Below are 22,674 nucleotides of genomic sequence, written 5' to 3' on the forward strand. Positions count from 1 at the left end.
ATGGCCATCCTGCTGGCAAAAGGAACCTGTAATGTTCCAGGACAGTGTATCCCATCAATGAGCAGTCCTAGTCATCAAAACGGTCTATGGTAAACTCAAGTAGGCCTTTAGTTTCAAGTTATTTATCCCACTCTTATCCAGGGGAACAGAATATTTTCTATTAGCATTCCTATTTGCAGGATGATCCTTGAATATTTGTAGAGGTTTCTTAGCTCTCTTCTCATTCTTCTCTTTTCCAAAGTACACACATCCAGGCTCTCAAGCACTTAAAAAAATTTTTTTAATATTTATTCATATTTGAGAAACAGAGAGAGACAGAATGTGAGCAGGGGAGGGGAAGATAAGAGAGAAGACACAGAATTAGAAGCAGGCTCCAGGCTTTGGACTGTCAGCACAGAGCCAGGCAAGGGGCTTAAATCCATGAGCTCTGAGATCATGACCTGAGCCAAAGTGGGAAGTCTGACCAACTTGAGCTACATAGGCACACCTCAAGCACTTTTCATGAAACAATCTTACATCATTTAAGTCCCACCAGCTTTTCATATCTTCCACAAATCAAAGCAGCTGAAAGTGAACACAGCACTCTGACTTGCAATTCATACACATTAAATCTTAATCTCAGTTAAGGTATTTGGTACCTAACTAGTGCTTCTTGGATATGTGAAGCTCAGTCTCTCCTAGTTCCAACCTTAATATTACCTGTTGTGATTTGTCATCCTTTTTTTTTTTTTCTTCCTCCCTCCTTCCTTCCCCATTCCCTTCCTCCACCTCTCTCTCTCTCTCTCAGTCAGATTACAGATTCTGGAATTGTGGCTTCTGTAAAGAACAGCGAAGAGTCTAAGATTTTGCTGTACTCCCAGCTAACACAGCAGCCTGCCACAATCAGAACCAATGGACTTTTCCACTAGGAGAAAAACACAAGAGCCAGAGGAACAGCATGTGCACCAGTTTCTGCAGTCCCAGCTCCTACAGAGGGTGGGAGATGCTTATATGCACAGCAGGTTCCAGTCCAGAAGACAAGGCCTGAGTTTAGGAAATCTGAATCTTTTATAACAGGCAATAAACCTGCCTGTCATTTGCATTGCAGGAGGACGTAAGCTTTATTTTAGTAGGCAATGAAAAACAAACAAACAAACAAACAAACAAACAACAAAAAACCTGACCTTTGCTCTGGAGAAAGTCACTTCTGCCTATCCAAGGCTGTTCAACATGCAAAATCTTTGAAAAAATAGTCTGGAATGAAGGCAGGTAGCATGTCTGTTTATAATACACACAAAATTGCAGAAGACTCAACTACTTTTAAAATATATTGGTATTACTTCTATAGGTTGTTCTTTTTGATTAAATCTGGAAAATTTCAGCCACATTTCTTCAAACATATTTCTTCTATCCCATTTTCTCACTTTTCCCTTTCTGAGATTAAAATTACATGTGCGTTAGACTCTGTCCCACTGATCATTAAAGCTCTTTGACTTTTTTTCCCCCCTCTCTGTGCTTCAGCTTTGATTATTTCAGTTAACCTGACTTTCAGTTTACTAATCCTTTCTTGTGGGATATCCAATGTGTTTTTAATCTCATCTAGTGAATTTTTTTCCAGATATTTTATTTTTACATTCTAAGATTTCCATTTGATTCCCTTTTACACTTTGGTAATTTTACATGAAATTCACCATTTTTTATTCCATTATTTCCTGCTTTTTCCTGTAGACTATTAAACTTATTTTACAGTTTTTGTCAAGACCTGTTTAATTTGTGGGTCTGTTTTCTTGGACTGGTCTTTTGATTATTGATTACATTTTCTCTTTATTCTTACCTCTACTACTTTTTTTTTTTTTTTAATGTTTATTTATTTATTTTGAGAGAGAGAAAGAGAGAGAGTGCACACAAGCTGGGGAGGGGCAGACCTAAAGACCCAGAGAGAAAATCCCAAGCAGGCTCCATGCTGTCAGCACAGAGCCCAATGCAGGCTCAGTCTCCTGTACCATGAGATCTGACCTGAGCCCAAATCAAGAGTCAGACGCTCAACTGACTGAGCCATTCAGTTGCCCCACTATTAGTTTTTAATTGTATGCAGGATGATATCTTACAATATGATACCCTGAATTTTTTTAATCTACCACTGAAGACTGTTGAATTTTGTGGTAATGGGCAGTGAAATAACCAGATTATCTTGAATTTGTGGCTACTTGATTTGATACTTTGTAGTGTGAATCTATTTAGATTTTTTTGCTTTGTCCTAAGGATAATATATTAGTAAGAGGGTCTAGCTCTCCTGGAAAGGCAATGGAAAGTTCTAGGTATTTGACAAATTGTCAAGACTCTATATCGTCAAGGCACAACTCTAGGCTGCATTGGGTAGTAGCTGAAATCACTGCTCAGGTGTTCTCTCTCTGCTCCTCAGAATCTTGTCTGCAGTTCTAGAGTTAAAGTTCTAAGGGAATTTATATGAATACTCTTTGGCATATACATTGGAATATCTCACATCCATATGCGTCTTTCATTTCCAAGTTTCTCTTAATGTCTCATATTTCTCAGGCCAATAAGACTGTAATTTTCTGTTTGTGATCTGCCCAGTAGGAACTGAGAAGTGCCCTGGGGGAAGAGGGGAATCTGTGTAAATGAAGATCTCACCCTTAACCTTTCAGTTCAAGAGAGTCAAATTCTCTGTTTTGTCTGCCTGCCATTTGCTCACTCTTCAATATTTTTAAATGGGATTTTTTTGTATTTCCCTAAGAATTGGTAATGTTTTCTGTGAAGGGATTAATTTGTTACAAGTTACTCTGCCAGTACTGGAATCAGCTCTGTAATTTTTAGCTGTGTGATTGTGGGAAAGTTGATTTCTTAAAAAAGCTGTGCTTTTTTCATCTTTATTTTTTTTAACTTAAAAAAAATTTTTTAATGTTTATTTATTTTTGAGAGAGAGAGACAGAGAAAGAGACAGAGCATGAGCAGGGAGGGACAGAGAGAGAGAGAGAGAGAGAGAGAGAGAGAGAGAAAATCCAAAGTAGGCTCCAGGCTCCAGGCTCCAAGCTGTCAGCACAGAGCCTGGTGTGGGGCTCGAACTCAGGGACTGGACCGCGAGATCATGACCTGAGCCAAAGTCCGACACCCAACTGACTGGGCCACTCAGGCTCCCTTCTGCCTTGTTATCTTTAAATTAGGGATGTTAAGAATTTATACTACCTAAGCATGTTATGACAATCTGTTGTCAACATTAATGTAAAGCACTGAAAATGAAGATTGGTGAATTGTAAGAACACACAAACTTTACTCCTAGGCTTACAATAGGAATATCTTTCACAAAAACTCTCAAGACTGATACTCTTAGGTTAGCAATAAAAGAAAAAATACCTATTTTTATTGATTTTGGAGTCTCTTTCTTGATTGCAAACTTTCTAAAATTCGACTCTTTTTATATGATAAAGAGAATTATTCAGTTTCTGCCACTAAAATGTTTATTAAAGAGATAAATTAAAAAATTACCACACAGTAGATGTTAAACTATTTTTCTCTGAAAAATAGTAAAAGTTATACATACTAAATCTGCATCTATTAAGCAAATACTCATAGGTCAGTCTGCTATAATTTGAGATGAGAAACATGAAATAGTCCATATACACTTTTTGGCTCTATCTCCTTGAAACTTCCATTAAAGAATAACTAACTGGGGTGCTTAGGTGGCTCAGTCGGTTGAGCGTCCGACTTCGGCTCAGGTCATGATCTCGTGGTCCGTGAGTTCAAGCCCCGCATCGGGCTCTGGGCTGATGGCTCGGAGCCTGGAGCCTGTTTCCAATTCTGTGTCTCCCTCTCTCTCTGCCCCTCCCCTGTTCATGCTCTGTCTCTGTCTCAAAAATAAATAAACGTTAAAAAAAAATTTAAAAAATAACTAACTAAATAATAACCATATAAAAATCACTTTGTTAGCACTTGATACCAGTCTTATATATGTACATATACCCAGAAACACATAGACACAAAAACTCACAATTAGCATTATTGTGGTGTTCTTTGAAAGCCTGTAATCCTGGAGTTGTAGATAATGCTAACTGTGTCTGAGTAAATTGCTGAGTCAGTATGAAAGGCTTTCTCCTTTTTTAGCTCATTTTCTCAATACCCCCCATCTCCTTTTGAGCTATGTTCAGCCAGACTAAAATATTTCATCGCCAGCATAACCAGAACTGAGGCAGACCCTGAAATGATGTGGACTCAAGCCCAAGAGAATGCCAGGGAATCTACCAACAACCAGAAAAGGCAAGGGGTGGACTCTTCCCTAGAGTTCCTGGAGTGAGTGTGACCCTGCCAACCACCTTAATTTCTGATTTGTAGCCTCCAGAACGGTGACAGAATACATTTCTGTTATTTTAAGCTACCAAATTTGTGGTTATTTGTTAAGACAGCCTCTAAAAACAAATTCCACACCTCCATTAACATATTGGCTTCTCACATGTAAGAGCTATACCCTTTCCACCAGTTTCTTTTCTGCAACTCAATGTAGTTCTAAGTATATAATATACTTTTATTAAAGTGAATAGTTTCTTTGTTAAAACATTGCTTTTCTATAGTGATAGTATGGTTATTTATAATCCATTTTATAACACATAGCATAAAAAACATCATTTCTAGGGATACAAATATACACTGTGCATCACGACTAAAAATATCTTCCCTGGGCTGTGACAATATTTATTACTCATTTTGAAATTGTATAAATGGCAGTGTAGCACCATTTGTATCATTTACACTATGTCATAGTGAGAAAATTTCTCAGTATTGTTTTTTCTTGAATTTATCATGATCCTCTGTGAAGATTATGTCAGTTATTTATATGAACCCTTAACAGATGAGAAATGTTAATACAATGGACTTTTCTTAAGAAACATTTAAGTATTTTATGCAACCGTTGTTACACTTGAGAATTCCCTTCTCTGATTACCAGACTTCAAAAATGAAAGAAAAAACTGAAATAATGTGTCTTTGCTCATTACTATTGAAAGACTCAAGCTGCTAAATAATATTTTGCTGAACACAAATAGTTTTTTACCTGCTAGATGTTTTGCTTTTCAATCCCTTTACCTTTACAATATTTTCCACAATGTGACAATTTGTAACTTTCAAAATATTGTCTAAACACACATCTTTAGCAACCTCTTAAATATCTTCTTAGCTATAATCTCATTCGAGCCAAACATGGAACTGTAACTGATAGTTATAACTGACTTTATAGGGAGCTAGAGATTCCGGAATTATAAACAATGATATATTCATTGTATTTCTGAAGAGTGCACAATTTATAATTCTTTCCAATCATTTAAACCACTATCACCTATAATATAATATAGAGTATTTTTTTAATTATAGAATTCAGTTTTTTATTTTATTATTATTTTTAATGTTTATTTATTTTGAGAGAGAGAGAGAGAGAGAGAGAGACTATGAATGGGGGACGGGAAGAGAGAGAGGGAGAGGGAGAGAGAGAATCCCAAGTAGGTTCCATGCTGTCAGCATAAAACCCAACATTGGGCTTGATCTCATGAACTGTGAGATCATGACCTGAGCCAAAATCAAGAGTCAGACACTTAACCCGCTGAGCCACCTAGGCTCCTGAAGTCAGAGTTTTTATATAAATTGTATTATTTTCATGATCAGAAAAATGTAAGAAATATTATTTATCAAGTTACTAATTAATATCTATTTTAAGAATAATTATAGTAATAAGCTTACACATTTTAAAAACATATGCTAACCAGTTAAGTTTAAGGGCAGTAGCTGAAGTTCAACTAAGTCTCATGAGTTTGTTTCATAAACAATGTGATAATTCTATCCTTATTGATTTTTCACTTTTCTAATTTTAGATGAGACTATTAAGAAATGCTAACAGACTATTATAAAGTGATTATGCTTTGTTGGAAAACTAAAATATTTAAAAATTATAATTTCTTATACAAAATCAGAAAATCTAAACTATAAACACCTCACAAAAGAAATTTTTGCAGATGACATATATTGTGTTTGTATTTGGAGGTGTTCTTCTTAAAGTGCTTGCAGTGATTAATTTTTAACTCATTCCTCTGCAGAACCTTAACTTTTTCCACCAAAGAATTTATCAAATTTGTATTGATACTTACATTTTAGCTCACATTACACAATCTAACTAAATACTGATTCTAATATTTAGAGTAAATACTCATATGATGCTTATAATATGCAGGGTTCTTTTGTAAGATCTTTTAATACATTAATCCATTTAATCACCTCACAATTCTATCAGGTGGCAATTTTATCATTCACAATTTTATACATAAGGCACAGAGTTTAGGAAATGTATCCCAGGGATGCCTGGGTGGCTCAGTCGGCTAAGTGTCTGACTTCGGCTCAGGTCATGACCTCACAGTTTGTGAGTTCGAGTCCTGCAAAGGGCTCTGTGCTAAGAGCTCAGAGCCTGGAGCCTGCTTCAGATTCTGTGTCTCCCTCTCTCTGCCCCTCCCCCACTCATGCTCTTTGTCTCACTTTCTCTCAAAAGTAAATAAAAACATTATTATAAAAAAGGAAATATATCTCAAATATGGAATTAAAAACTCAGGAAATCTTGTTTCAGAAGATGTGCTAACTATCCTTTTACCATACCTCTCTACAAAAATAATAACCACTAACAAAAAATATCAAGGGAAAATATAATAAAGTGATTTAAACTTAAAAAGCAAAAAAAATCCAACATGTCAAACATACTATCTTGAGAAGAACATAATGCAACATTTCTCATTGACCTTCCTGATTTTCTAAAAATAATTACTTTCCTGGGGCACTTGGGTCTTCAGTCTGTTAAGTGGCCGACACTTCATTTAGGCTCAGGTCATGATCTCACACTTCGTGGGTCAGAGTCCTGCGTTGGGCTCTGTGCTGACAGCACAGAGTCTGCTTGGGATTCTCTCTTTCCCTCTCTCTACCCTTCCCATGCTTTTCTCTCTCTGTCTCTCTCAAAATAATTAAATAAAAAACTTATTACTTTTCTTAAAATTTCTCCTCCAGGGAAGCTTTCCTGTTACTATGCTTTCCTTCAGACCATTCCTCTGACATTTCCTCTATCACCAGTTTCTATAAGCCTAAATCTCATCTCATCCCATGGCATTCCAATTTTGCTGGTAAGAAATCTTTCCTTTCAGATCTTCAGGAGAAGGGAGAAGGGATCCTAATTCTAAGTATTATATCACTGTCATTTATATATCAAATTACATACCACAACAAATGTCCTGATGTCTTCACCAAAATGATATCTACCTTCTGTTAAGACAGGTATGGATTATTTTGCCTCTTCTCTTATCCATTCCCTGTTTAGGTACAGTCATTAGTTTTTGTATTTCAGTTTCCTCAAGCCTCCCATATCTAGCAGCCCAAACAACTATAGTACATTTATTTTTTAAATGTTTATGTGTTTATTTTGAGAGAGACAGACAGAGAAAGAGAAAGAGAGAGAGAGAGAGAGGGAAAGCAAGCAGGGGAGGGGCAGAGAGGGAGAGAGAGATCCCAAGCAGTCTCCTCACTGTCAGCATGGAGCCCAATGTGGGGCTGGAACCTACTAACCTTGAAATCATGACCTGAGCAGAAAGGAAGAGTCAGATGCTTAACTGCTTATGACTGAGTCATCCAGGTGCCCAGCAACTATAGCACATTGAAATGAATGTGTTTAATATGAAATACAGTATATCAAACTCTCACAGAGAATATACCATATTGCTGAATCATTTGAGCAACATTTCAGTGCCAATTTAGAAGAAAGCAATTTACAAAGTTGGATCAAAATAATTTTAAAAATTTAGAATTGATAAGATTAAGGAGTGTTACAGATTCCACTTATAACCTAACCATAAATATTTCCTTTGTCTTAAATGTGTTTGCTGTATTAGGATTCAAAATAAGATGCAATGCTATAGATGGTCTGGAATTTCCAATTTGTAGAGGAAAGGAGAAAACCTTACTAATCAGTAAAATTCCCACCATGTATGTATTACTGTCAATTTGTGACTGACAGTTAATGTATTACTGTTAATTTGTAATAATGACATAATTTTTCAAGTTGCATAAATATACATATAGGAGATATTTTAAAAGGACATTTATACCAGCTTAAAGTGCTTTGAAGAATATATTAATATAATTAATTTGGGGATATTTGGTATTTTTTCATGTAGGTCAGTAAAAACAAATATTTTTAAAATATTAATAAAATATTTTTAAAATGTATTTTGAAAGTTATGTGCACTTTGGAAGTAAACCTGGAAAGAATCTTGACAAATCCTAGGCAGCCTACAAAAAAGAAAAGTAGAACAATAATAGAGGGCTTAGCAAAAGTTACCAGCTGACAATTTGACTTTTAAGCTTTCTTATTCAAGGAAAACCCAATTAAAACTTTCCTGGGGTGGTGTGGTTCAAAATGATGGTGTAGGAAAATCCTGAACTCACCTCCTCCCACAGACACACCAAATATACAGCTGCATATGGAATAACTCCCTCAGGAAAAGACCTAAAAACTAGCTGAAACTCTCCTCCATAACAAAGGATAAAAGGGCCACATCAACATGGACAGGACAGGCAAAGATGCAATCTTGTAGTTTCCCAGTCTTGCCAAAAATCCCCTCCCCTCAGCATGGCAAACCTCAATTGGCAGGGATCTTATAAAGCAGGAGCTCATCCCTGAGAAGTGTGGGATTCATGCTCTACATCAGGCACCTCAACTCTCGGGACCTGCAACAAAGAGACAAGCCTCCAAAATACCTAGTTTTGAAAAAACAACAGTCCAGGAAACCCAAAGGTCTGTGGGGAACTGAAATTACACTCCTCTGCAGACTCACTCAGCCCGGGGCCTAGAGGATATTATGGTAAATGATAAGTCTGATAGAGAAAGACAAATACCATATGATTTCACTTGTATGTGAAATCTAGAAAAACCAAAAAAAAAAAAAAAAAAAAAAAAAACAAAGGAACAAGACAAAACTCAGACACAAAGGACAGAAAGATGGTTGCTAGAAGGGCGTGGTGTGGAGTGGGTGAAATAGGTGAAGGGGGCAAGAAATACCAACTTCCAATTATAAAATTAATAAGCCATGAGGATGTAATGTACAGCATGGTGACCATAGTCAATAATATCGTGGTGCATTCTTGAAAGCTGCCAGAGAGTAAATCCTAACAGCTCTCACCACAAGGAAAAAATTTTGTGACTTTGTGTGGTAACAGATGTGAACTGGATTATTATTGTATGTAATTATGTCACAGTATATACAAGTATTGAATTATTATGTTGTACACATGAAATTCATATAATGTTTTATGTCAATTATACCTCAATAAAAAACAAATAAATAAGATACAAGTGCAAGCCAGGACAAACAACAACAACGAAACTCTTACGCCTTCACAAAATGATTTTCATTTACTTTAAATCAATGAAAACTTCATGTAGCCCCAGTTTAGAGCTGGTCTTCCAATGCATGAAGAGTCTCCACCAGAGTAGCCCATTCATCTACGTCCTTTTCCTCTTAATGAAGTTGCACGGAGTATCAACAGCGGCTAACAGCTGCTGTGGCCCCAAACTTTGTATCTGTCCATACTGTAGATCTGCAATAAAACTTTCAAACTATACATGGATCATGATCAGCAATCCCAAAATATTTAAGAAGTTTGTTAAATTGCTTTAAAATGTCTGATTTGCAGCTTTTTTTTTTTTTTTTGGACTGAATTTGCAACTTAGCACTATGAAAATGTTTCCATTTGGTCATCAGAGTAGCTAAAGTACGGATAATTTGTACAGATTCCAAAGATGATAATTAAGGTTATTACAGTGATAACCCCCAGCATATTTGTAGACTTTCTAGGCAGCACTAATAACCAGCTCATCGTCTTTAATTAAAATGGTAGTCATTTTGTTTTCTAAATATAAAATTGGATCCCATTTTATTGTCAGTGGAATGGCATTTTTACTACAGTAGACATTTTATTTCAGTTTTCATTTGACATTAGAACATTTTTTGCCTTATGTGATCCATATTATCAAACTAAATATAAAATAATATCATAATGCCTATAGTAACCAGTAAAAGATCATAATACATTTATACGAGGCAGTTGGCTTTTTAAATAGAATCATGTCTTGTAATTTTATGTGTTTTTCATAAACAGAAAGAGTACAGACATGACTCTTGCAAATTTTAAATAAGTAAATGGATCTATAAAACAATGTAATTGAATCCATGCAATAACCATGATTCCATTGTGTTTGTCATTATAGTTTTTCTTCCTCAATATTATCATTTCTAAATTGAAGAATCAGATTTCTAAAAATTTAAGAGCTACCTGAAGAACAGTAGATGTTTAAGCAACTTTACAGATTAGGGAGAGACTGCTGGACCAAGCTTTCTAAACCCAAGACTTTCTTAGTGTGTATAAAATAGAGCAGATTAGGGACATTCTCTGAACTACAGAGTAGAGCTTGATTTTAAAAAAAAATGGAGGATTTTACAAATGATAAATGTTTTGCTTGCTTGACAAAATTTCCTGAAGATTAGAGCAGTTTCATATTGTGCTTCATCAAATCCTATCATTCTCATTCAAACTAAATGTGCAATTGCAATCATTCCTCATTTTCCCCTTAACAATTGAAGGGCTAAAAGTTTGGAATACTTTTGCAGAAAACTAACCACCATTAAAATTAGTCTTATTAGCATTTTCATTTTAAGGCCACAGTATTCCTTTGGTTTCATTTTTCTATTCAAAATATTTGAATAGAAAATATTGAAATGGTACAGAAAATGGCAATTTATGGCCAATAATAATATTCTTTCATATTTAATATCCTATAGTTCATTGAAATGGGGTTAGTTCAGTTCAGTTTTCTTTAACTATATGACTTCAATTGTTACATTGATTTTCTGGGGTTTTTTTGTTTTTTTGTTTTTTTTTTTTTTACAAAATAAACAACTTGAGTTAAATGTTACTATCATGCAATAATTTATATTTGCATTTTGGTATATAGTATTTTTTGATACTTTACATTGTGACTAATCATTAATATAAACAAGAAGTATCAGGCTGCGTGCCTGGTACCAAGAATTTGAACAGAAGAGATATCTTGGTTTCAGTCTCTCTCTTCTTCTTTCCTACAGGCAGAAGTAACAGGCTGAGGTGGCAGAGATGCAGGATAGAAGGTGTGTGTGTGTGTGTGTGTGTGTGTGTGTGTGTGTGTGTAGGCATACACATGTGTGTGTATACGGGTATACACACATGCACATAAACTTATACACACAACATACAGTACATACATGGTAAGGGGTACTGATATATGAGCCCCATTACAGTGGTTCACATATGCTAAAACAAAATAAATTTAGCCATGTGAATATTTGGGAGACTATAGTTTCAGGACAAGCATCCGAGCAAGGAATTAGCTTGGCTTTTATATGAAACAAAAGGAAGTCAGAGTAGCGGGAAGAGAGTGAGCATGTTTGGACCAGGGAGGTGAGGGCAGAGAGGTTCAGAAGGGCTGGATGAGATGGGAGTAAGTAAACCATGTTGTAAGGGAGATCAGTTTGCACACACTGAGACTAGCAAACATATAAAAAACAAAAACAAAAATACCTTTTTTGGAAAACTTTAAGAAGAGAAGTAGTGAAATAGAAATTGTCCTACCAAAGTTAGCTACGGCTCCTGCAGATCGGGAGAGGTGAAAGTGAAAGCAGATTGATAATCACAAAGCTATTGTAAAAGTCCAGGGTGAAACCATGCTGTCTTTTGAAGATGGTGACACTTGGGCTTGAGAAATGTAGGCAGTGATTAAGGTGCCCTGAACAGAGAGGAAGGAAATCTCTATAACATTGAAACACCGGTAATTACATTTCTGAGAGCAAGTGTTATATTTCTAGCTAGGTCTTATAATTTTTTCTCTAAATCAGATTATACTCACAGTCAGAGATGGGACCTAAAGATCATTATCTTACTATATTAAAATCTCGCTCCATGAATGAACTCTACAACAGATAGTGTATAGATAATGTATCAAATATATTCATGCATACTATCATTGTATATCCTGTAATTTTCTTTTGATAGATAGGAGTACTCAAGCTTTCAATTCTTAGGAGCTTTCTTATTATTAAAAAATATTGACATCGCCAGAGAGATTGTTCTTTATGTATACTATGTCTATTTGCTTTTGAAAGTAGAAATTAAAATGCGGAATTTAAAGATATTCATTAACTAATTTCAAGATAAAAATAAACTCATCATATATTATCCACAAATCAAAATAATTAGAGAAGAGTCCCATTGTTTTACATTTTTGCAAACCTCTCAAAGACTAGCCTACTACAAGATAAATGAATTCTCATATCTATTTCTGCATTCAGTCAGTTGTGATACGTTGTTTTGGCTGAAGTGAATGAAGAAAATCTAGCATCACAAGAAATATGTGAATATACATATTTGATACCACACCAAATTTTGACAGATGGTAGTTTCTTTAAGATTACTTGCATATGGAATCCGAAACAATGTCCATTAATTTTTGTAGCTTCTTACATTATAATCCATTGACCTGTCTTCCGCTTTGACTGCATCTCTATCCATTTGTGATGTTACAACATTAAAGTCAGTAGGAAAATATTGGTTCATTGAGGTATGAAGAAATACCAAACACTGATATATGTCTTTATATAATATCAAATGATACATTTGTTACTATTATCACCAGATTTATTAACAAAGACTTTATTGGCAAGCTGTGAAGTTTTCAATGATAGATTTAAGTTTTTGAAAATTCTCCTTTTTAAAGTTTATTTATTCATTTTGAGAGTTAGCACGAGTTGGGGAGGGGCAGAGAGAGAGAGGGAGAGAGAGAGGATCCCGAACAGTCTCTGCACTGTCAGCACACAGCCTGATGTGGGGCTCAAACTTGCCACTGTGAGGTCATGGCCTGAGCCCAAATCAAAAGCTGGACGCTTAACCAACTGAGCCATCCAGGCGCCCCTAATTTTTCACAATTCTAATATTTGGTTGAAATCAAATTTTATTATCCACAGCAAATAGTATCCTTTGTTTTTCTTGAAGAGACAAGTCCATTTCTTCACTTTTGAAGACAATGTCTATAAAGTATGCAAATCTGAATTACTATAGTGCATCTGCTAAAACTTCTTTCTAGTGTAATGGTTTCCACAAAAACAAAACAAAATAAAACAAAACCTAATTTAGCTTGCAAGTGTCACAATAGCCCCCTTCCCCAGCACACAGGTGTTTTCCTTAGCAACAGTCATATACTTAGGCAGCAGAAGTGCTTTATGGATAATTTTCATTTCCTCACGTAGAATACTGAAAAACATGTACTCTAGGGTCAAAATTTAATCAAATCAATAATTTGCACTGCTTCATCAAGGGCACTGTTAAGTGAAGCCTTTATTCCTTTACTGTAAATTCGTGGTGGTAAAAATATAAGGAATACTAGTGCAGTTTAGTGCCACTGCTTTAATTCATGCCAAGGTGCCATACTTTTTATTGAAAATTGCTTTTGCAATACCAGTGCAGATTTCACCCCAGAAAAATGTTTTTGTGTTCTTACAAAAAAATATTTTTAATTTGTTGATCTCCTGAGAGGGTCTTAGGGATGCCTAGAAGTTCATAGAAGTCACTTTGAAGACCACTGTAATTGCATGATTAAATTATGTTATGCATTTAAATGTGAATAATTTTGTTTGGAATTTATTAATTTTTACTTATTATATTGAAGAATTGAAGAGGCTCAGATTACTTTCAACCTTGCAGAAGCCTTCACCAGATGGATGAGAACAAAGTACACCCAGGTACATGTGAATAGGGCTGACTGAATTGAAGGCATAAACACTTAAGTTGGGTCAACTTTTCAGCCTTTATATATTTAAGACCACAAACTATTCAGTTAGTGGTCCAACTATGCCTTTAACACTCTGTCTAATAGGAAGAGAAGTATCAAAAGACATAGTTGACTAATAACATCTTTTTCTAAGGCTGTGGAAGTAACTTCTTACCTCCCCGGTCATTTTCTGACTCCAAAATCACAGTCTATTGTATATTTCCATGACTGAGATGACAAATTTAGGATGTTATGGGCCAAATGGTGTTCCCCCTTCCAAATTCATATGTTCATGTCCTAACCTCTAGTACTTCAGAATGTGACTGTGTTTATAAATAGGGTCTTTAAAAAGGAAAATTAAGCTAACATGAGGTCTTTAGGGTTGGTCCCTAATTGAATATAGTTGGTATCCTTATAAGAGGAAGAGATTAAGGTCTTTAGGGTTGGTCCCTAATTGAATATAGTTGGTATCCTTATAAGAGGAAGAGATTAGAATACTGACATTCACAGAACGGAGGATCATATGAGAACATCAGAAGACGGACATGTACACACCAAAAAGGGAGGCCTGATAGGAGACCAACCTTGATGACTCCTCGATCCCAGATTTCTAGCCTGCAGAACTATGTAAAAAATAATCTCTTAAGTCCCCATTCTGTGGTCCTTTCTCATTGCAGCTCTTTCAGACAAATCAAGTGCATTTGAAAAGTAACTGCTTCTAAAGCCAACTCAGGAATGTTATATTTAGTTGATAAAATTATATACTTGAAATTTCTACTTTCATTGGCTCGGGATGTAAATATATCCACAATCAATGTACACACGCAAAAAATTCCAGCATAAATCCCTTTAAGATCTGATATTTTTAAAAGGGGAAATACAACACGTGTCAAATTGGGTTCTATTATTTTGTAAAATGGAAATTTTAAACAATTACAAGGGGCAAAGAAATGTAGTGTAGTTCTTTGCTCAGAAAGGAGAAAACTGAATATAGAGAATCTAATCATTCTCTGTTCTAGTTCTTGATAGTTGTTAATGGTCTTATACTATATTTTACACACATCAACTCAGTTAATCCTCAAAACCACCTAGAAGCACTATTATTATTCCATTTTATTAAAAAGGAATATGAGACTCAGAGAGATTACACAATTGCTCAAATCACAGAAATTATAAAAAGCCGAGACTTGAAAACAATTTTTCTAATGTCATAGCCAAGACTTACACATTAAAATTCTGAAAGAAGATGACAAATAACATGAATGATAATTAATCAAAGATAAGCAACATAGTGATATTCGTTATTTGTGGGCTTTTCATTTTGTTAACAATTTTTCTTTCAATTTTAACATTTCTTTCAAAAAATTTAGAAACAGAGAATATTAGAAATAACAGGGCAATGAATATTTACTTTTATAATGGATATAGATTTACCAGGTGTTAATATTTTACTATATCTACTTTACCATTCTTTTTCTATGAAATTACAGCTAATTGTCAAATATTTATCAGAACTTACACATCATCACTTTAAATCTACAAACTTAGAACTTATCTCCTAGCAATAAATCATCTAAAATCTATAATGCATCTACTATTGGGTGTTCATTCACACTCAACAATTTAATACTGGTAAAAACCATGTATTAAACAATACATTAACCATATTCAAATTTTTCAGTTACTCCAAAAAATGTTTTTGTAGTGTCTTTTTTCAAGAACCATGAACCATTCAAGCAAAGTATAATGAACATTTATAATGCGGTAATGGTTTGGGGTTTTTTTGGTCTCCTTTTTTTTTTTTAAGAGAGAGAGAGACAGAGACAGAGCATGCACAGGGCAGGGGCATTGGGAGGGAGAGAGAGAGAGAGAGAGACAGAGAGAGAGAGAGAGAGAGAGAGAGAGAGAGAATGAATTTCAGGCAGGCTCTGAAAGGGCGGGCCTACGCCGGCCAACTCCATCTTGTTCTGTGTCCTTCACCTTGACCACACCTCCTCCCCTTGAGTAACCCACCCCTCACCTGCCTAACAGGGCTGGGACCCTTCCACAGCCAATCGGCTGAGGCCACAGCCATTACCTCACCAACTGCCCTTAGGCCCCAATAAAACCTTTGTCCTTTTGAAACTTGCTCTCTCTCCCTGGTATCTCACCGCTGCATCGGTGCAGGTAGGGGATTGAGCTCGAGCTAGCTCGAATAAAGGCTCTTTTGCTTTTACATCGGACTCAGCTCCCTGGCAGTATTTGGGGATCACGAATTCTGGGCATAACAGCTCCATGTTCAAAGCAGAGCCCCAAGCTGGGCTCAGCTCAAAACTGTGAGATCGTGACCTGAGCTGAAATCAAGTCTGAAGCTCAACCAACTGAGCCACCCACGGACAAGGTTTTTGTTTGTGTGTTTGTTTTGTTTTTATCTCTTTAATCAAGATTTATTCTCCCACTTTTACAGATATTATTTAACAAACACACCAGGTTTTTGCTTTGGGATTCGTTTTGTGTTTCTTTGTTTTTCCAGAATTTTTTTCAATTTGAATTTGTCTCAATCTTTCCATCATAGCTAGTTTCAGGGGGAAATTTTTGGTCAGCAGGTCAGTAAATTCACTTAGGTGTGCCCTTCTGGGTGCATCACCTCAGGAGTCACATAATATCAGTGGCTCTGTTTTTATGTTGTTAAGTTTGATCCTTTAAGGTGTAAACTGGCTGCCTTTATTTGCATGCATTCCCTTTCCTCCTCCTTCTTCAAGGCCTTTCTTTTGCAACTGTCGTTTTTCTTTCTTTCCTTCAAGGGCCTGTATTGTGGCAAGTTTGTAATGTTCCTCTTCAAGTGTAAAGATGTCTTCCGACCTTTATAGTTAAAAAGTAATCATTCAGAACCAGCGGTGGATCCTCGGATGCTGGGACCCGGGGTCCTGGCAGCAGGGTGGCCTACAGGCCCAGGGCAGGGATGCATGGCCTCTGGGTGGGAGCCGGCGCTACAGCCAAGAAGGAGCTTGCCGAGGTCAAGCATAAGGAACGAAGGACTGTCTTGGCTGAGGACCATCTGGCCCAGATGCCAAAGCAGTTGGACGTGTTCAAGACCAACCAGGAGGAATTTGCCGGCAAACACAAGCAGGAGATCCTGGAGAAGCCTGAGTTCCTGGCGCAGTTCCAGGACACGTGTGCACTACTGGGGTGGATCCTCTGACCTCCGGAAAAGGATTTTGTCTGAGATGGTAGGCGGGGGAGATTTCTATTATGAGCTGGGTGTCCAAATTATCGAAGTGTGCCTGGCCCTGAAGCACCGGAAGGGAGGCCTGATGACTCTGGAGGAACTACATCACCGGGTATTAAAAGGAAGGAGCAAGAAGGCACAGGATGTCAGCCAAGAAGACCTCATGAGGGCCATCAAGAGACTGAAGGCACCCGTTTCCGCATCATCCCTGTGGGTGGCGCCTACCTCTTTTGGTCTGTTCCAGCTGAGCCCAATACGGATCACACTGTAGTGCTGCGGCTGGCAGAGAAAAATGGCCACGTGACTGTCAGCGCTCTCAAAGCCAGTCTTCTACGGGAGACGGAGCAAGCACAGCAATGCTGAACACCCTGGCTGGACCCGCAGCCCCGGGGAAGCTCACTATTGGCTGCCAGCCCTCTTCACTGACCTTGGCTCCTAGATTACAGCCAGAGGCCAGAGAAGTGCTCCCCTGAGGCTGGGAGTGCAGGAGGGGGTGGGGGCAACAGCAGGCAGGGAGAGGAGGGAGGAGCTTAAAAGCTGAGACTTCCTTGGAAAGGAAAGGAGGAAGTGAAGGGGAGGCTAGGGGAGGGAAGGAAAAAGTAATCATTCAGGTAACACTTTGGCTGTTTGAGTATTTTGTCCCCTCGCCCCCCCCTGCAGATACTTTTCACCAACTGATTTTAGTATTTGTTGGTGATTTTGTCTAAATCAGTTATTACAGAGAAAGGTGTAAAGTGATTTTCTGATTCTCTCCTTTCTGATTTTACTAGCTGGCATTCTCCTACAAAACTTTTTTTATCCTATTAAAGTCATATATATATATATATATATATATATATATATACACAGTTCAACCTATCCTTTGCTTTTGATTTTCAGTATAGTTTCTTTTAATTATTCACTGGGTCATTACTACCATGGTTGATGCTAAAAGTAATTTCAAATCCGCCAATGGAAGCAACTTCTGATAGGGTAACATCTGGTTTTTGTTGTTGTTGTGGTTGTGGTTGTTGTTCTTGTTTTCGTTCTTATTTTTTTGAGGGCATTTGGAGGAATAAATCTATTTATTAAACATAGTATGTGCCAGTTTCTTTGCATGTACATTCAATTCTCATAATAATCACATGGAATAGGTAACATTATAATAGTCATATTACAGATGAAAACAACAACAACTACAACAAAAACAAAAACAAACAAAAACCAAAAAAACAATGCCAGAGAGATAAAGAAACTTAGATAAGGTTATACAGAAATTTGGGCCTGGATCAATCTGGCCTTTTTCCATTTTACCACAAACCCCAGCCAAAGAGCTTATACTGCTTTTACCAAAGCCCTGAAGCTGTTTGTGGAAATCCTGGGTGTCAATATTGATAAGTTCTATGTGAATGAGTCAAGGATTACTCATATGTAGAAACAAAGAAAGAAACAGTTTTCTGTTTCACATCTTGTTACCAGTAACGGTCTTTACAAAACATAGCTGCATCCTGGTAGATGGAGAAATGTGGCTTCTGAAGCATTTCTTTCCTCCCCTCAATGTGACAGCACAATTATATACTAGATCTGTGTCTCATAGTGCTTATGCTTTTTTATCTCTTAAAAATACTTTATTTTCCTCTGAGAGTGGGAGTTGTTTTTTAAAAATTATTTTTAGTGTTTATTTATTTTTGAAAGAGAGACAGAACATGAGTGTGGTGGGGGTTGGGGGGAGTGGGGAGGGTGGGGTGGCAGAGAGAGAGGGAGACACAGAATCTGAAGCAGGTTCCAGGCTCTGAGCTGTCAGCACAGTGCCTGACCCAGGACTCCAACTCACAAACCATGAGATCATGACCTGAGCCCAAGTCAGACGCTTAACCCACTGAGCCACCCAGGCGCCCCAAGAATGGGAGGTTTTATATTTCCTATTTAATTGTCTTTCAGTTCACTAATCTTCTTTTCTGTGCCATGTAACTTCCAATAGACTCATCTATGGAGCTTTTAATTCTGGTTATTGTATCTTGCCATTCTAATTCTGTGGAAGAACTCTACATTTTAATTTGTATTCCCTTATGTCCCTTTATTTTCTTGAAAATATTAATCATATTTATAGTAAGATCATTGTCTATTAACTTCAGTATGTCAATCATCTATATGTCTGTTTCTAGTGTGTATTTGTGTGGTTGTGTATGCGTGTATATGTATTGGCCTTGGCTGTTTATTAATTGGCCTTCCTCTGCATGCTTGATTATTTATAATTAAATGCTGTGCATTTTTACTGGAAAAAAATGTATAGGCTCTGGATGATGTTATTTTCATTTTCCTTTAAGAGTCCATTCTTCCCTTTACTATGGCATGAGCTGTCATTTTAATTAGGTGTGAACTGGTAGAAGGAGAGATGTTCCCCTAGGCTCCTTCCCCAGGCAAATCTTAAAATCCGATTCTAGTCTTCCTAGGTCTATGAGACTGCCAAAAATTCTAATCTGCTTTTCAAAAGCTCTCTGCTGTGCTCCTTTCTTGACTGCAATGTACCATTCCAGCATTTGGCAAATGTCCTGAAAGGGCATTAGCACCTGGTCAAGTTTATTGCTCATCCCATTCTTTTCATCTGAAACTGGCAAGTTTCTAATTTTTGTCTCTCCAGACCCATGAGACTGCCGGAATTCAGGTGACTTCATCTCTTTTTAGTAAGTCTCGACCTCAGGTCTTTGCCCATATTCTGTCCCTCTGGGTCCGGAGTAACTGTCCTCCTTGAAAAAGCACAGGTAAAGTATTAGCTTGCTTCGCTTGGTGGTTCTCCCTTCTTTGAGACTCCCCCACCCCCGCAACTTTGATTGGGGTTACCTTAGCAGCTCTCAAATCCTATCAGTTTTTGAACACATCCTGACTTTCTGATTCCAGGTGTTTGATGTATATCTTGTATTTTCCTGTCCTAGTACTATAATTATTAACACTTATAAGGACCACTGTTTGCTCTCATTGCTTTTAGTCCGTTTCTGTTGGTAGAGCAATGAATTTCATACACATGCAGATATATGTGTGAGTATATATAAATACATGAAAATATATACTGACATAGGTAGGCATACATACTCATAATTTCACATGGATACCTGCAATTCCAATCCATTAACACAGAGTTATTCCTTCCTCTTGCATTCCTTGTTTGTGTTTCCCTCCTTTCATGATAAAAACCTTACTTTCAAACATTCTATTTTATTTTTAGGGCTTATGGAACAGTAAACAGTATTTCCTTGGAATGCACTGGTATTTTTACTTTAAAGGCTAGAGGCTTTATGAGCAATATAAGCCATTTAAAGTTTATTTCTCAATGCTTTTAAAATGTATTCATTTTAAAACTCTAATGCCCACTGAGCTCAGCATCAAATCCAGATAAAGGCAATATGGAACAGAGTTTGCGTTTAGAGTCTCTGTAGGAAACTCACTTACAAGAGGATGCAAATATATCTTCAGGGGAGTACCATAAAAGTGAATTTGTGAAGACGATGTTAAAATATGGTTGATAATCCTTCCTGAAAGCGCAAAACCTTTCCACTATAAAAATATAATAGTGTTTGCTCAAATATTTATTCAGAGAATCACAGGGCTACCCTGAGAGGCTGTCAAGTCCGTTTTCTGACCTTCAGGCAAGACCACATTTAATCTACCTTAGATGATGAAAATGTCTTTCCTTGTAAAGGACTTCCTTTTTTGGGTAGCCCACAGTTACACTTAATATTTTTAACTGTGAGGGAATCCATTATATGTAGCTTATACCTTCTATGATGCAGTTTAATCCACTTTATCTTCTTCCATTCTAAGTAATGAAAGAAAAATCATTTGTTATTATCTATTGAATAATATCATTTTATAGTCTTGAAATCTTGTTATCTGACTCAGCCTCATTTCTTTCTTTTATTTCCTTTTTTCTTTCTTTTTTTTTTTTTTTTTAGAGTTTGGCCAAGAGTTCCATGGCCTTTTTTGCTTTAGCTTTATCTATTCATAAAACTTATTATTCTGCTATCATCTATTCAAGTTATGCTTAAATTTTGACTATTTCAGAGGCCAGTCTCAGAGCAATGCCATCAAAATGTGGGTGACTGTAACTACTATGTAAGGAGACCATAAACCTCTCATCTGTTATATGTTTTAAAGTTATGGTGCATTTCTGAATCCTTATTTTATTTTATCCCTTAGATATCAAAGATTTTTTTTCTGTTCAGTCATATATAGCTATTTAAGCCAATTCTCATAGAAAGCCCTATTATTTAATGTAGAAGGACCAGGAATTCTAGAATAGTGCTGATAATATGCCTCAACCTGACAATCCTTGAACAACTAAGAATAAGATTGCAATGACAACCACTATTTATTGAGTGCTAACATGTGGTGGCCCCTTAATCACCTAATTAAATTATTGTAAGAATCACCTAATTCAATTATTATAGCAATATTTAATTATTATAGCAATATGGCAATAAATCCTATTACTTCAGTTAAATGCAGGGGACTGAAACATAGTTAAATGAACGACACAAGGAATAGAATTATTACTTGAACATGGATCAGTCTGACTTTGAAATGTGTGCTTTTAGCAATATACACTTCCCTGGGATCTTTTTTTAAATTTTTTAAAAATGTTTATTCATTTTTGGAGAAAGATGGAGTGGGGGGGCAGAGAGAAAAGGGACACAGAATCTGAAGCAGGCTCTAGGCTCTGAGCTGTTAGCACAGAGCCTGATGCAGGGCTTGAACCCACCAACCATGAGATCATGACCTGAGCCAAAGTCAAGACACTTAACTGAGTGAGCCACCCAGGCACCCCATAAACTTCCCCAGAATTTAACTTGGTTTCTAGGACTTCAGAAATTATCTTAGTGATAAGACCTGATGCTACTTAGAACAATCCTAAGGGGACCAGGGGTGACTTGGTTAAGCCCCATTTCAATGTCACAGTAATCTTTGCCCAAGTATGACTTGAAAGCAGTTACACACCTGGTAATTGTAATTTTCAAGCTACCAATTACTAAGCTAGTAACTGACCCCCAAAACGGTTTTATGTAACAGAAGTAATATGGGAAGTTCTATTAGTGCAATACATTAGAATGAAAATGGAGAGGCAATGGAATAACTGAGGACAGAACAACTTTGTTGGAAGGTTAGAGGGATCTAAGAGGGTCAATTTCAGTTTGGGAGAAATAGGGTGTCTTGAGTATCTCAGTCCATGATATCCAGTTTTAGGAGGAAAGTGATTTTAAAATGAAATTATAAATCTGAAGTGTGATATGATCCTAGCCCCCAATTAGACAGTTGCCATTTGGGGCCTGACATAGTACCTAGGTATACAGTGTAACAGATCATAAATAGAAAAAAAAAAAAAGTCATCTGGTTGAGAATCTAGCATCAGTGTAGGCCAAATAAGAGGTAACACTGAGAGAGGCTATAATGGCAGCAGGTGGTAAACTCAATCCAAGTAGTGCCCCAAGCATAAAGCAGACAAATTAGAATAAACACGTCTCCTACCAGTCACCTACTACTATAGTTTTGTGGGTTACTAATTATAATTAAAGACAGAGGTCTGGGGATTGTGATTTCTGAGTAAGAATCTGTGGAGCTTGCATCC

General features: G+C 36.7%; 1 pseudogene; it reads left to right on the forward strand.

Annotated features, from left to right (window-relative positions):
* Positions 1–16,808: 16,808 nt before the first annotated feature.
* LOC102965027 lies at positions 16,809–17,548 on the forward strand (annotated as a pseudogene).
* Positions 17,549–22,674: the final 5,126 nt, after the last annotated feature.

Source organism: Panthera tigris, chromosome C2 (assembly GCF_018350195.1).
Source record: "Panthera tigris isolate Pti1 chromosome C2, P.tigris_Pti1_mat1.1, whole genome shotgun sequence".
Lineage (NCBI taxonomy): Eukaryota > Metazoa > Chordata > Mammalia > Carnivora > Felidae > Panthera > Panthera tigris.